Raw genomic sequence first — 16,835 nt, 5'->3', positions numbered from 1 at the left:
ATATTATGCAATGTTACAAAAATCACGGAGATACGGCTCCTGCTCCAACTAATTATCTTATCAAAAGTGGTTTACAAAGCTAACCAAACCATACAGAAAAACTTAAATTTCAAGATTCTGATACAAATGTAAATTAAATCAATTTTATTTTCAGGATGAAATGCTCGATGTTGAATCTGCCAATTTTATGAACAAAAAAAAACAACAATGTGGGAATAACAGGAATTAATTAGTGAAATTCTTGTATTAATACCAAATTACAAACATAATAAATTAATTTAATTAATCAATGAATGTAATCAGGAAGAAAATAGTCCACATGGAGAGGATATTTATGTGGAGGTAACTAGCAAAACCTAATGTTATATCACTCATTTCTTGTTTTTAAGAACTGATTTGCATTGTTACCGGATTAATAATAAATTTTAAGAATTCTGTTGTCCATTTATTACTTCTGGTTTGTTTGACCCACTGACTTACATACATGAAAAAAATATTACATAATTTTATGCTGATAAAGGGTAAATACTGCTTTTGACTAGATGATATAAAATTTACAAAATGATTGACAAATCTGCAGCTCTCCCTGGTGCAGAACATTTCTTTCTGTCATAATCAGCAGTTAACCACTAAAACATATCTAGGACCACTGTGACTTTACAGCACATGATCACAAAGTCATCTTTTGAAAACAAGACCATTGTTTAGCAGGATGTTGGGGTTAAAAGTCTGTTGTTTAGAAGCCAGCTGTCCCCCCTTATCTGGCTGTGCAAATCAGGGACCCCCTCTCAATCCTTACATAATTTTCTATCATTTAAATACTTTGTCAACACAACACTACAAAATCACTGGCTAATTACTGTCTCCACTGCAGCCATTTATCTGATACAGATCACACTTATCAAGCACCCAGAGGACACAGAGTCCCTAAAATGCTGTCATAATTACCCCCCTTTATCATTCAAAAATCATCAATATCTAATCAAGAAATCTTTTAAAGCAGGTGATTACAAAATGATTGCAAACAGTTGAGATCAAGTCTGATAAGTTGTTCACAGTTTGTACCATGATCTGAACAGCCGAACAAATGGATAGAGAACAGTTTATATCTTGTTTATATACATTATTGAACAGTATTATCCAATTTTGGCAAGATTCCGGTGATTTAAGTCATTTCAATAAATATTTGATTAACAGTTTTCTGTTTGTTTATTCTGCTTATATTGTGGGCTTAATGGAGTTTAAGTGTATATAATAATATCCTATAGATATCTTATAATTGTCTATAACACTACATTTGATATTGAATCATAACTTGACTATTCACACACACACAGTCCATATTATTCTATAAACCTAGATTTTTTTCTAGTTGGCGAAGAAAAAAAAAAAGACAAGCAAAAAATACAAAATATGGCAAAGAATTTCTGAGATGAATATGTTTTTTTTTTTGTTTTTTTTTAAAATAACATCAGTTTTCTTATATAATAGGTTGGACACCAGATGCAACGTTTTCAAAAGTTGTGTGTGGCAAGAGTGAAAGATATTTTGAGCTTACATGCAAAATAATTCTTTTTATAATTTGTGTCTTTCAATGGTTTTAAAGTTATTATATATATATATTGCTAAATTATCAATCAAATTTCCTTAAATGGGATGGAATGGAAATTTTGAGGGTTTTTTTTTTTGTTTATTGTAATCTTTTTTTTTTCTTTCTTTTCTTAGAAAATAAAACTAGCTGCTGCAGTATGATAAATCTAAGGCAGATGGGGATGATTATCAAGTAATTACTGTCTAATTTCCTAACCAAATTTACCCCTTTTTGTTGTCCCATACTTGTGAAAGTATATTTATATTCTTCGCTGTGAAATTACCAGATATTTAAAAATTTAAAAATTTACTGAAACATAATAAGAAAAAAAAATATTGAACGAGAGTAAAACCTTCTGGAAGATGAACGGATCTGGATATTTTGGAATAGATTTCGTCTGTTTGCTGGTTATCCCGTGTCTGTATCACAATATACCAATCTGGAAAAAATACAGATTCTAAATAATGATATATTATTATATAGCTTATCATAAATAGTACCAAATTTACATTGCAAGTCAACTTACTCAAGTCATATTGGCACAACATTGCCCCTCCCTCTACCCCCTGCATGTTCATAAAACAATGCATATGATAAAAAGGTCCACCAAAGTTCCACAATGTCCTTAGTTTATACATAATTTATTTTCAGTCGATTATGAAGGAAGTTCTACAACTTATATTAATCACTCTCGACACCTCATTCCTGATGGAATCCATCGCCACGAGGGTATGAGAGAAGAGGCCAGTTTCCCTTTTAATGCTGAGAGCCTAGCAAGGGAGCTACTGGTATCATTTTTCACTTCTTTGGTATGACGCGGCCGGGCATCGAACCCACGACCTCCTGCACTCGAAGTGGACGCTCTACCACTAGGCTATCAAGGCGGTTGGTATAACATCCATCTTCCCCCCATCCCATATACAAGTTCTGATAATAAAACAATGCATATGGCAAAAAGGTCTGCCTGCAATGGAACATCAAAGTTCCTCAATGGTCCTTGGGCCCTTATTGAACTAGGTATGCCATTATATTACCAGAAAGCATGAAGCAGCCATTTACTTTACCTCTAGTGTCTGTCTTTGACTGAATACATTTTGTTTGAGTTACAAATTACTGACATAATATCAAAATAAAGACAGCAGAGGAAAAGTACCATTTTTGATAGGGAAAAAAAATGAAATTTCAGCTCAAAACATTGAAAAAACATCTCTAGCTGAAGAAGCAAGTAAATAATTATTATTTATGATACACAAATATTCTGCCAATACAAAACCCTTTATTCAGTTCCAGAACTGATGTAGTGATGGCATCTTGACATTCTATGCATCAAAAAGTTCATGTTTCAAATGAGTTTTCAGTCTGATTTTTCAGCAATTATTGACAATTTTGACTGAGATAACACTAGAAGTATGTATAATCAAAGGGTCATTAAAACAGAACCTTGACCTGCAATGACACATCTTGATCTAGTGGATTTTGTCAACCCAGATCGCACTCGGACCAAGCACCGCATGGAATCCAGGCCTGGCGAAACTCACTCAAGCTTAATTTTCAACACTGCAGATCATAGTTCTGTTATAATAACCTTATTGTTATATAATTTTCTTTGATTTGCAGATTGTTAGCTCATGTTATATGATAAATTTGTTGTATACATTTAGCTAATATATCATATCTGCGGGATTATTCCTTATTTAAAATATACCAGGAGTCTTACTGATTATACACGGCTGATGGAACAAATAATTGAAGAAGAATTGTCAAGCGTAAATGTGTTAACATGGTATAATCTAGAAGATTTGTAACACCTTAATGTTTTCACAAGAGATAATCTATACAAACAAGATTATTCCCAGATTATATTGTTTTATAAATTGCGGAATTATGCCAGCTGACAGTTTTAATAGAAATGTAAATAACATTAAGGGGAATAAAGAATAGCTTAAGTCTCCCTGTGGCGTACTTGTCACCTGCTATTCCAATACCTGATCGAATGTTAAATATTGGTTCTTTCTGAGTCATTTAGCAAAACTCTTTTTCTATTTGATTTCCGATTAAGAGTATGCCAATCTGAAGACAGGTCTGCTTACTGACTTAATGAATAACCTTACTCTCAGCTATGAAACAAAGTACTGTATTTATAAATTTTAGAATTCAGTAATTTTATTGGTCTATACAGATTTCTGAAATGTGTTTTCACAAACAATTCAAATATTACTTTGATCAAGAACTATTCAGAAGATAGCACACTTGACTATTCGTCAAACTTGGACTTTAACTGTCATTACAGTCTGGCAAGAATATAACTTTTTTTTTACAAACTAAAATTTGTAAAAAGCCCCAGTTTTTTTTCAAAGATTCCATGATTTTTTTAGTAAAATATATTTCAGAGTGCAGACGACTATAAAACGAGAGATCTGAACAAAATATTTAAAAAACAATTATTTTCAAGTTTAGAGACAACAAAACCTGTATTTTATAGACGACCAAGCAAAGAAGAAATATGCGGTAATTGCATAAGGAGGTTTATGGGGTAATATTGACTGGTTTGCTATAACTAAGAGATAGGGACTGATCTAATAAAGCCAATAACAAGGATTACTTGTGGGTGCATCTGTGTAATTGTTTTCAATTGTGCTAATATTCACCTAATCAGGAATACCAGACAAAACCCCATAGGAAGCCAGCTATGGGTCAACAGGTACAAACTGTTGTCTGCTTGGTACATGTTGCAAAATTTACTTGTGACAGACCACCACATTCAGACTATACTGTGATGGGCCACTACACTCAGACTTCTGTGACTGCAGTACAAGCACTGACCAACCTGGTATAAATCACAAGAAATGAAGTGGACATCATACAGCAAAACCAGAACTCATAAATTTATAATGATTTCATCCAACCTGTTGTTTATCCAAGAATATACAACGCCTGATTTTCTTCTTTATTTAATTAACGCAGTTGTAATTTACGTTTGATGAAAATACTCCTCTGATTCTCTTCTAACATTATTTGAAGTATTTAAATAACGTTTATCATAGAATAACCTTCCTTTGTCGTTCTTATGCGTAGAAATATATTCATACGCACAAGAACTCCAAACTCTGGTTATTCTACAATAAACCTATTTTGATACTTATTATTTCTTAAATATCTATTTTCGTAACAGTAACAATACCTAGATCTGTAAGAGACGGGATCCCTCTGACCAGCACAGCAGTAGCATGTAAGGTTGCTACTGTTCAAAGAAATATCCCATAATTTGTCTACCACAGCAATCTGAAAATAGAAAATATAACCCTAATATAGCATGTGCTGTCACAGGCTCAGCCTTAGTTTCTTAAAATATACCAACATTTATTTGTTCTCTCTCAAGAAGCTGCAGAATTTACCTACAGGACAATGTTTGCAGCACCAGCATGTGCCTTAAATTGCCTTCGATTGTTCAGGGCTAGCATGCCAACCAACATGATATTTTAATATTGTACACACTAGGAAATCACTTGATTTAAGTAACATTTTTGTTTATAATTTTCCTATTACTTGACTGACTGATTTTAAAAAGGCATCGAAGACAGTGAACAAGTGCTTTCCTCAACAAAAAAAGACCGCAAAACATTTTTAATATTTTTTTCTACACTTCACCCAAATGTTTTGTCACGGACCAAAATGTGTAGATAATGTGAACACTGGCATTTGGGCAAAGTGTTTAACAAGTATTGTGTATGTGTGGCAGACGCTTTGTCCCAAGGAAAGCACTAGTTTTCCTGTCTTTCATACATTTTATCTTATTAATATCCATCAAGCAAATAAGTTATATTTCCCAAGTGAACAATACCGAAAAGTCTTGTGGGTTCGCTACCCTGATTCTAGTTTAAAAGAAATGAATTAATTGTATAATTATGAATCATAGCAAGGTCTGATTAGCATTATGTTACCCATAAAATTGTTACAAATCATTTTTAAGTATGAATCTAAAACTTATCTTTTTGTTAAACATGTGATTTTTTTATTAACACCTGCAAAAATCTATCTGACAAACTGATTTCAATATTCAGTTCTTATCCCCCTCATCTCTGGCGCAATATAGCGTAAGGGACTATGCAATATATTCTATTTTTTTCATATTTTATCTAAAAAATAAATCTAGATGGGAAGTAGGAGTGAATCAATTAGTTGTATAGGAAATGACCAATGTTATCTCACTGTCCTACACAAATATTAAACTGGTGTCCCTTATGAGGAAATTATCACTTATCTTTATGCAAATATTATGCAAATTATCATATAGATAATCTCTGTCAATTTATCAGGAAGGTGATTATCTAACATAATTAAAACAGCAGGCAACTTGTCTTGCTGGAAGTCAGTGCAATGAATTCCCGTTAGGAGGCAGTGTGTAACTTCCTGTTAGATGATGTCAGAAGTGGAACAAAATGGTGTAAGTACAACTATAAGAGAAACAAGCAAATTCGATGAATTGGTATCCCCCGCCGGAAGGGTTTGTGGTGAAGAATGGCAAAAAGATATATCCGGCAAAAAGTTAAGGATGTTAATAAGAAGCAAATAATTTCATTAGTCAAAATCAATTTAACAGAAAACAAATGTTTAATTAAAGAGTACATAATAAATGTATGATACTTTGATCCTGACTAAAGAATTTATTTTGAATGGGATATGCTTACTGTAATAAGCTTAGCTTTTAAAATTAAATGCAGTTAATTGAAATGTGAGCTTGAAGTTCAACTGGAATGGAATATTGTCTTTGAGTGGTTTGGCACCAGGTGTTGCTGTTTTACTTGAACTTAAAAGATCAGATGTCCTTAAGAGAACACAGGTAAGATATCTTGAACATGGCTGAGGGCAAGGTTTGTGCAGTCACAACTTAAAATGTTGAAGGTTTGAACATTTAAAAAAAAAAAAAAAAAAAAAAGGAATGGAAATATATATATCTATATATTGATATATGTATATATTTATTTTTTTAGGGGGTGGGGGTGCAGGGGAACGGGAGAGGAAACAAAATTTCACATGTTGATTATAAATATTGATTGAAAATTAAAAATGAAAAAAAAAAAAAAAAAAAAAAAAAGGTAAAAGGGTGAAGTTGGAGGGGGGGGGGGGGCAGAGGATGCATGATCAGTGGTGGGCATGACTGGGTGGAGAAGTGAGGTGGGGGAATGGTACAACTTGGAAGGTTTGAAAAAAATCTAAAATAAGAAATGAAAAAAAAAAAATTTGGGAGGGGGGTGGGGAGTGGGGTTTGGTGTGACCAAGACAAGTGGGTGACCAGGTGTGGGTGCGCAACTTCACATGTTTATAATAAATGTTCACAGAAAAGAATGAATGAAATTCTGCCAAATGGTAAGTTTGTTATGTACAAATATGTGGATTTTTAAACAATTATAGGGCAATAACTCTGAAGTTACAAAAAGAAATCCGTACAAAATTGTCTGTGCACAACCACATTATAGTGCTCTAAATTCTGTTAAAGTTTCATAGTTCTAGGTCAAATATATCAAAAGTTATGATGCAGAAATTGGCACACCTATATAGTTAACACTAGAAACTTCTAAGGGCCATAACTCTGGTGTTACTTGGGCAATCTGTCTGAAACTTGATGGGACCCATATCCTCATAGTGGTGAACATGTATATGAAGTTTGTTTGAAAAAAATCTAAAATAAGGAATGAATTTTTTTTCTTTTGTTTTTTTTTTGGGGGGTGGGGGGGGGGGGGGGGTGAGTGTCGGGGATAGGGGGGGAGGTGTGTGATCAAGGTAAGGGGGGGACCAGGTGTGGGTACACAACTTTACATGTTTACAATAAATGTTCATGGAAAAGAATGAAAGAAATTTAATGAAATTCTACCAAATGGTAAGTTTGTTATGTACAAATATGTGGATTTTTATACAATTAAAGGGCAATAACTCTTAATTTACAAATAAATCCAAATGAAATTGTGTGTACACAACCACATTATGGTGATCTAAATTCTGTTTAAGTTTCATAGTTCTATGTCAAATATATCAAAAGTTATGATGCAGAAATTACCATATTTATAGTACCCTATATAGTTAACACTAGAAACTTCTATGGGCCATAACTCTGGTCTTACTTGAGCAATCTGACTGAAACTTGACGGGCCGCAAGAACTCATTGCGGTGAACATATATATGAAGTTTTAAATAAATATTCCCAACCATTTCCTAGATATGGCTCTGGACGGACGGACGGAAAGACGGACGGACAGACGGAAAGAGGGAAGGACGGACAGACAACGCCAAAACTATATCCCTCCGACTTTTGTCGGGGGATAACAAAATAGTACATGTGTAACAAAACAAAATAGTACAAGAATAACAAAATAGTACATGAGTAACAAAATATATAGTGCAAGAGTAACAAAATAGTACAAGAGTAACAAAATAGTCCATGTGTAACAACATAGTACAAGAGTAACAAAGTAGTCCATGTGTAACAACATAGTACAAGAGTAACAAAATAATACAAGAGTAACAAAATAGTATATGTGTAACAACATAGTGCAACGTAACAAAATAGTACAAGAGCAACAAATTAGTACATGTGTAACAACATAGTACAAGAGTAACAAAATAGTACATGTGTAACAAAATAGTACACGAGTAACAAAATAGTGCAAGAGTAACAACATAGTACATGTGTACTGATACAAGACAGCTGCAGTACGTGTTCCATAATAATACCTTTCTTTGGTCATTAGCGGCTACTCTGAGGGAATAAGCAAGACCAACAGTACCTAGGGCACTTATTCATCACATTCTACTTCTAAAATTCCGACTTTTAAATCACTAAAAAATTAAATTGTTATATCTTCTTTTCTAATACATCTATTTAGCTGAAAATATGCATAGCTTTAGGCCCAGGTTAACTGATACAAAACAAACAAATGGAGTTCCTGGCTAAAGATGCATGCAAGATCTGTTTGCACTTGAGCCAGCAAGTGTATGGTAAGTAGCTATTTCCTTACTGTCAGTAATATGACAGGACTGGATCTGGAATTATATCCATTTCAAGAGCATCTATTACATTGCTTGTCATTTCCTTAATCCAGCAGTATGATCAGTATCTTTGATGAAATATATACAATTAATGATAGAATCATCAAGAAACTTATGAATATTTCAATGTAATTTTATTTACAGCTCAACTACATGACAAAAAAATCTCACTATTTAATATGCAGTTAGGTAATGCACAAATGGTACAGAGGATGTTGTCAGGTAGTGAAGATTAGTGATTCACTTCTATTGTCCAACAGTCCACAGATGCTGCTTCTATTGCCCTGTAATGTAGATATGTTGTGTCTATTGTTCTGTAATGTAGATATGTTGTGTCTATTGTTCTGTAATGTAGATATGTTGTGTCTATTTTCCTGTAATGTAGATATGTTGCATCTATTTTCCTGTAGATAATTTATTATGTTGCATCTATTTTCCTGTAGCATCTATTTTCCAGTAATGTAGATATGTTGCATCTATTTTCCTGTAGATAATTTATTATGTTGCATCTTTTTTCCTGTAATGTAGATATGTTGCATCTATTTTCCTGTAGATAATTTATTATGTTGCTTCTATTCACTAGTGTGGAGCTGTTGCTTCTATTGTCCAGTAGTGTCAAGATGTTGCTTCTATTGTCCTGTAGTAAAGAGATGTTGCTTCTATTGTCCAGTAGTGAAGAGCTGTTGCTTCTATTCACTAGTGTGGAGCTGTTGCTTCTATTGTCCAGTAGTGTCAAGATGTTGCTTCTTTTGTCCTGTAGTAAAGAGATGTTGCTTCTATTGTCCAGTAGTGAAGAGCTGTTGCTTCTATTCACTAGTGTGGAGCTGTTGCTTCTATTGTCCAGTAGTGTCAAGATGTTGCTTCTATTGTCCAGTAGTGTCAAGATGCTGCTTCTATTGTCCTGTAGTAAAGAGATGTTGCTTCTATTGTCCAACAGTGTAGAGATGCTGTTTCTATTGTCCAGTAGTGTAGACTTGCTTCTATTGTCCAGTAATGTAGTGCGGTTCGATTGTACAATAGTCCAGTGCTGCTTCTATTGTCCAGCAGTGAAGAGGTGTTACTTCTATTGTCATGTAGTGTAGAGGGATTGCTTCTATTGTCCAGTAGTGAAGAAATGTTGCTGCAGTAGTGTCAAGATGCTGCATCTATCCAGTAGTGAAGAGTTGTTGCTTCTGTTGTCCAGTTGTGTAGAGTTGTTGCTTCTATTGTCCAGTAGTGAAGAGATGTTGCTTCTATGGTGATATAGTGTAGAGGGATTGCTTCTATTGTCCAGTAGTGAAGAAATGTTGCTGCAGTAGTGTCAAGATGCTGCATCTATCCAGTAGTGAAGAGATGTTGCTTCTGTTGTCCAGTAGTGTAGGGTTGTTGCTTCTATTGTCCAGTAGTATAGAGATGTTGCTTCTAGTGTCCAGTAGTGTCAAGATGCTGCTTCTATTGTCCTGTAATGTAGATATGTTACGTCTGTGGTCCAGTAGTACAGAGATGTTGCTTCTATTGTCCAGTAGTGTAGAGACATGCTTCTGTTGTTCAGCAGTGTAGAGATGCTGCTTCTATTGTCACATGGTTCATACAGGACTTGGCAAAAAAAATTCAAGGACTTTTCAAGGACTTTTCAAGGACTTTTTATCGATTTTCAAGGACTATTTTAATCGCTTTAAATCTTAAATTACAAAACCATTTAGGCTCTTCATAAGGCATTATGATAGAAGAAAAGTTACAGAACAGTTTCATTTTCCATAAGCTACAATAGCATATCTTAACCTTTATGAGATCTTCAATGGGATTACCTTTTATGAGCTATATTTGCCTGTATACATACTTAGTACATGTTTCTTATAAGTCTTTCAAGCTCTCAAGACTAGTTTTCAATTTGTCCTCAAGGGACTTCACTTCTTGTTTTCGCGTGTGATTTCAACGCACTTTCTCCCATAGTTCCGACATCAATGTGTTTATCACATACACTTATGCTTGTCTGACTTAAACTCCTTTAACCACGATGAATAATCATCCTGTGTAAGCAATTTATTGGCGAAACTACATTTAATTTTTTGGGCCACTCATTGTTGTTGTTGATAAGTCACGCTACAATGACCTTGTGCATAATATTTTAACGTTGTGAAAATCGCTATTCCGTATCTAACTTCCGTACCGAAACGGTGTTCAACTAGCGTTCCCTCCGTGGGCGTGCATGTATTTTTATTTTACACTGTTTTTTCGCTCATTTTGACTTACTTATTATTTATTTTTCCCCTAAAATACGATTGCACCCCCGTTTTTAGCAAAATTTAAGGACCTTTCTACCTTTTTTTTCAAAATTCAAGTACTTTTTCAGGGGATTTTTGGAAGAAAAAAATCAAGGACTTTTCAAGGACTTAGGATAAAATTCAAGGACTTTCAAGGACCTGTGCGAACCATGTGTCAAGTAGTGTAGAGTTGTTGCTTCTATTGTCCAGTAATGTAGTGCAGCTTCTATTGTCCAGTAGTCTGGTGCTGCTTCTATTGTCCAGCAGTGGAGAGGTTTTACTTCTATTGTCCTGTAGTGTAGAGGGGTTGCTTCTATTGTCCAGTAGTGAAGAAATGTTGCTGCAGTAGTGTAAAGATGCTGCATCTATCCAGCACTGAAGAGGTGTTGCTTCTATTGTCCTGTAGTGTAGAAAAGTTGCTTCTATTGTCCAGTTGTGAAGAGATGTTGCTTCTGTGGTCAAGTAGTGCAGAGATATTGCTTCTATTGTACAGTAGTAAAGAAATGTTGCTTCAATTGTCCAGTTGTGTAGGGATGTTGCTTTTATTGTCTACTAGTGTAACGGTGCTGCTTCTATGGTCCAGTAGTGAAGAGATGTTGCTTCAGTTGTCCAGTAGTGAAGACATGTTGCTTCAATTGTCCAGTAGTGAAGACATGTTGCTTCAATTGTCCAGTAGTGAAGATATGTTGCTTCTGTTGTCCAGTAGTGAAGACATGTTGCTTCAATTGTCCAGTAGTGAAGACATGTTGCTTCTGTTGTCCAGTAGTGAAGACATGTTGCTTCATTTGTCCAGTAGTGAAGAGATGTTGCTTCAATTGTCCAGTAGTGAAGAGATGTTGCTTCAGTTGTCTAGTAGTGAAGAGATGTTGCTTCTGTTGTCCAGTAGTGAAGACATGTTGCTTCAATTGTCCAGTAGTGAAGAGATGTTGCTTCATTTGTCCAGTAGTGAAGACATATTGCTTCAGTTGTCCAGTAGTGAAGACATGTTGCTTCAATTGTCCAGTAGTGAAGAAATGTTGCTTCTGTTGTCCAGTAGTGAAGACATGTTGCTTCAATTGTCCAGTAGTGAAGAGATGTTGCTTCATTTGTCCAGTAGTGAAGACATGTTGCTTCAATTGTCCAATAGTGAAGAGATGTTGCTTATGTTGTCCAGTGGTGTAGAGATGTTACCACAATTGTCCACTAGTGAAGAGATGTTGCTTCAACTGTCCAGTAGTGAGGAGATGTTGCTTCTGTTGTCCAGTAGTGAAGACATGTTGCTTCTTTTGTCCAGTAGTGAAGAGATGTTGCTTATGTTGTCCAGTAGTGTAGAGATGTTACCACAACTGTCCAGTAGTGAAGAGATGTTGCTTCAACTGTCCAGTAGTGAAGAGATGTTGCTTCAATTGTCCAGTAGTGAGGAGATGTTGCTTCTGTTGTCCAGTAGTGAAGTGATGTTGCATCAATTGTCCAGTAGTGAAGACATGTTGCTTCAATTGTCCAGTAGTGAAGAGATGTTGCTTTTGTTGTCCAGTAGTGAAGAGAAGTGTAGTGAAGACATGTTGCTTCAATTGTCCAGTAGTGAAAAGATGTTGCTTCTGTTGTCTAGTAGTGTAGAGATGTTACCACAATTGTCCAGTAGTGAAGAGATGTTGCTTCTATTGTCCAGTAGTGAAGAGATGTTGTTTCTATTGTCCTGTAGAGAAGAGAGGTTGCTTCTTTTGTCTAGTAGTGAAGGGTGCTGCTTCTATTATCCACTAGTGAAGAGTGTTGCTTCTATTGTCCAACAGTGAAGAGATGTTGCTTCTTCCATCCTGTAGTGTAGATATGTTGTTTCTATTGTCATGTTTGTTTGTTTTGTTGCGTTTAACGTCGCACTGACACAATTACAGGTCATATGGTGACTTTCCAGCTTTGATGGTTGAGGAAGACCCCAGGTGCCCCTCCGTGCATTATTTCATCACAGGCAGGCACCTGGGTAGAACCACGGACCTTCGGTAAGCCAGCTGGATGGCGTCCTCGCATGAAGAATTCAATGCCCCGAATGAGGCTCGAACCCACATCAATGAGGGCAAGTGATCTGAAGTCAGATACCTTAACCACTCAGCCACGGAGGCCCCATATTGTCATGTAGGGAAGAGTGCTGCTTCTAGTGTCCAGTAGTGAAAAGATGTTGCTTCTATTGTCCAGTAGTAAAGAAATGCTGCATCTATTGTCTGCTACTTTAGTGCTGTTGCAGCTTTTGTTCAGTAGTGTAGAGATGTTGTTTCTACAGACCAGTAAGGTAGAGATGTCACTTGTTTTGTAGTACATATATGTTATTTCTGTAGGTAACAGGTAATAGATTGGGATGGAAAGGTCTTAATGGCCTTAAGTCTAAGTTAAGATCACTGGCCAGCTGCTGACAACATAGATAAGCAAATGACAAATAAAGCGTCATGGATGGTAACAATATCTTACATGATTACAATATCTTGTATGGTTATAATATCCTGCATGAATACAATTTCTTGAATGGTTGGATAAAAATATTCTGCATGGTTACAATATCCTGCATGATTACAATATCTTACATGATTACAATACCTTGTATGGTTACAACATCCTGTATGGTTACAATATCCTGTATGGATACAATATCCTGTTTGATTACAATATCTTACATGATTACAATACCTTGTATGGTTACAATATCCTGTATGTTTATAATATCCTGCATGATTAAAAATACTTGCATGATTACAATATCCTGCATGGTGACAATATCTTGCATTGTTACAATAACCTGCATGGTTACAATGTCTTAAATGGCATGGATACAATATCCTGCATGATTATACCTTGTATGGATACAATAGCCTGCATGATTACAATACCTTGTATGGTTACAATATTCTGCTTGATTACAATATTCTGCATGGTAGCCACATTTTGCTTTCAGTTCTGGCGAGTTTACCAGTATCCACAGTTTTGTTTCATGAAGAATTATCCAAGATGTTTTGCCTATAATTTGATATGATCCAGTTTTTAATATAATTAAAAAGAACAAAGGAAAGATAATAGTATCCAGCAGAGGGAATTTTATTTGATGATACATAAACATCATCTGCCTGCATCATGATGTTTTGTTGCTGAGCAACCATTGCAAAACACTGTAACCAAAAGCATAATCAATGGGTTATTATATGACAAATTTGCACTGTAATTAAAGTATCTGGTTCTTTTAAGTAATTAATTACAATTCTAAACATTGCATAATTTTTTATAATGACTGTCTTTAATAAGAAGTAAAAAGTAGTCTCCGTAAGGTAAAGCCAAGTATGCTCACTACAGCCAAATCTGGGACAGATGCACTGGTGTCGTTAGTTAGGACTTCTTCCAGGAAATCTTAAATGTGCTCACTGGTGCCAAGTTAGCCAGGACTTTTCCCAGGAAATCTTAAATATACTCACTGATAGCACTTCTTCCAGGCAATATAAAATGTGCTCACTGAAGCCATGTTTGACAGAGCTTTTTCCTGGCAACTTAAATATGCTCACTAGAGCCAAGTTAGACAGGACTTCCTCCAGACAATATTAAATAGGCTCACTGGTGCCAATTAGTCAGGACTTTTTCTAGGCAACTTAAATCATGCTCACTGGATTCAAGTATGCCAGGACTTCCCCCAGGAAATATTAAAGATACTCACTGGAGCCAAGTCAGGTAGGACTTTTATCAGGCAAACTTAAATATGCTCACTGGTGCCAATTTAGCCAGGACATTTTCCAGGCAATCTATGCTCACTGGAGTCAAGGTAGATATGATTTCTTCGAGGTAATCTTAAATATGCTCACTGAAGCCAGGTAAGACAGGACATTTTACAGACAAACTTAACTTAAATATGCTCACTGGAGCCAGTTAAGCTAGACAGGACATTTTACATGCAATATACTCACTGGAGCCAAATTACATAGAACTTCTTCCAGGCAATCTTAAATATGCTCTGTGAAGCAAGATTAGTCAGGACTACTGCATGTGCTCACTGGAGCCAAGTTAGTCATGACTATTACAAAACAATTTCGAATATATTCTCTAAAGCCATTTTTGTCAGGAATTCAGTCTGGTAAGCCAAAATATGCTCACTAGAGCCAGGTCAGTCAGGACTTTGAATGTGCTCCCTGATGCTGTGTCAGCCAGAACTTCTGTCAGATAAGCCTAAATGTGATCTCTGGAACCAGAGTTCAACTTTATCAAATTTGGTGAAATTTAGCCAGAATGCACTGGGAAGTGCAGGATTTTGACTTACAGGATTACAATGTGTAAATAGAACAACACATGGCCAGAAAAACTGTAACACTTCTGTATTCATACACCTACTAAAACTGCAATATAGCTGTCCAGTAGAACTTGTACTACCAAGACTGATGCTTTAATATCAGTTTACAATTAAATATGGAAAAGAATTTCCAAGCAAAAATTCAACCCATGGAATTGAAATGCAAGACAAATCTGTGCTATTCAATCAATGTCAGGGTTATTCAAACAGAAAAATCAATGGTAAACATCCTCAGAAATGAGATTTGAGTTCAATGGTAAACACAGATATTTGAAACGACAAATATTAAGTACATCATAAAGTATAATAATCGATTAATTCTTGTAGAAACACACTGGCTGGTACCAGTTTCCTGTACCTGCCTAGAAAATGAATTCATTAATTGAGACTTTTGCCTGAAACAGTGTCTGGATAAATATTCGCTTTTGTGGAGTTTTGGTTTATCCAATATTGAATAAAGACGATCGGAAATAAAAGCGGTTGTTTCATCCTGTTTACTTTCTGGCGTAGTAATATCACTGTAATGTTTCTAATGGATTCATACTCTTTCATAACATTTCTCTAGGCAAAGTTTGTTATTCATTCAAAATTATGAAAACACGAATATAAATATTTGAAAAAAATGATTAAAGGGACTTGTCCATAAATTTTGGGGTAAAAATAGAGCTATCTCACAAATGTTTGACCACTGTACTTTCTCAAAAGGACATCATTTTGGTTCAAAGTATCTCTGAATAGTAAAAATTCATGTTCCCTGTTGAGTTAACATAATGCAAAAATATATTACTGAATACATGTTAGTTTTCTAGGTAAGAAGGTCAAAATTCAGCAGGCACCCAATCTGAGATTGCGTTGACTACCATTCAGAACAGATGCTGCCCAGTGGACAGGACAGAATGATCAACCACATTTAAAATGACATCTATACAATGTTGGGACAGCTGATTTTTTTCCAGAAACTGACATGCAAGTTTTGCCAAAGTTAAATTTAAACTAATAATCCAATCTCTCTGATTAAGAGAAGTGGTCCACAAATTTACTCCAGTGAATACTTGTGTTCTATTCAAGATAAAATACTCTCTTTGAAGTATTTTATACAAATATATTTGTCAATATATAATATAATAGTAAAAGATCATAAAATAATACTGCCACTTATAACAAAAACTCATTTAATCTAATTAAATTTCTAAAGGATCAAGAGACTTAAAATTGCCGACTGGAGCCTAAACTAATCTTCAATAAAAAATGCCAATCTCTATTATTCCAACACAAGATGCAAATGCAGAATAAATCTGCAACATTTAAAAGCTATCAGGATCATCCCAGAATAATCCCAAGAAAACAATGCAACCAGAGGGGGCGGAGTAATTAATCATTCAGAAACCAATTTTGATTGGCAGGTCAACTTAAATTGATTGACGACAGCATACTTCTGGAAGAAAAATGACAGAGCAGCCACATGTTTGGAATTAATTACGTCAAACGTTAATTACCATACATGGCTTATGCAATATCTTCTTTTATTAAATAGCTACTTGTCAAATGCATAATAAACACATCGCAGAACAAGATTATTCATCTAATTATGTAAAAATGCCATTCTAGTACACGATTAACTGGCGCCAACAGATAAAAGAAGAATTTGCCGGTCTTTAAATAA

At 35.1% G+C, this 16,835-nt stretch overlaps 1 long non-coding RNA gene across 1 annotated transcript in view; it reads right to left on the bottom strand.

The window, feature by feature from the left end:
- Window positions 1–1,944: 1,944 nt before the first annotated feature.
- Window positions 1,945–16,835, bottom strand: part of LOC128559910 (uncharacterized) — a 157,770-nt gene continuing 142,879 nt past the window's right edge. Inside the window, exons 8-9 of the long non-coding RNA XR_008372757.1 lie at window positions 4,773–4,873; window positions 1,945–2,030 (exon numbers count right to left, since the gene is read on the bottom strand). This is a non-coding gene — a long non-coding RNA (uncharacterized LOC128559910). The remainder of the gene's footprint in view (window positions 2,031–4,772; window positions 4,874–16,835) is intronic.

Source organism: Mercenaria mercenaria, chromosome 10 (assembly GCF_021730395.1).
Source record: "Mercenaria mercenaria strain notata chromosome 10, MADL_Memer_1, whole genome shotgun sequence".
NCBI classification, from domain to species: domain Eukaryota; kingdom Metazoa; phylum Mollusca; class Bivalvia; order Venerida; family Veneridae; genus Mercenaria; species Mercenaria mercenaria.
The sequence above is the reverse complement of the archived record's forward strand: the minus strand, read 5'-3'. Positions and strand labels throughout refer to the sequence as shown.